Below are 411 nucleotides of genomic sequence, written 5' to 3' on the forward strand. Positions count from 1 at the left end.
TTTTCCCGCTTTTTTACACGTTCCATTTCCGAACTCGGCAGCAGCCCTTTCAAACAGCACCCGAGTGTTGAAGAGCGCTACTGACAGGCGCGCTAACCGGCGCTGTTTGTGTCACGCATGACAAGCCATCACACGGGTGACCTTTGGCAGTATTATCACAAGAAGATCCTCTTTTTTTCTCTCTCCAGGTACAGCGCAGCCATGGCAGGGCGTAGCGCCGTTTAACCCTCTATCCCTGTAGCCCGCGGCCAAGAGGAATCTCTGCTGGGAGTGCAACCCGAGCTACACAGCTCACAGGGGGCCCGCGTGGATGAAGCTCACATGCAGCACATGCAATACAGGCAGCACATGGAACAAATAGAGCACATGTGCTACATGCAGCACATGCAGCACATGCAACGTATCCTAACC

This window comes from Gadus chalcogrammus, chromosome 7, assembly GCF_026213295.1.
Source record: "Gadus chalcogrammus isolate NIFS_2021 chromosome 7, NIFS_Gcha_1.0, whole genome shotgun sequence".
NCBI classification, from domain to species: Eukaryota; Metazoa; Chordata; class Actinopteri; order Gadiformes; family Gadidae; genus Gadus; species Gadus chalcogrammus.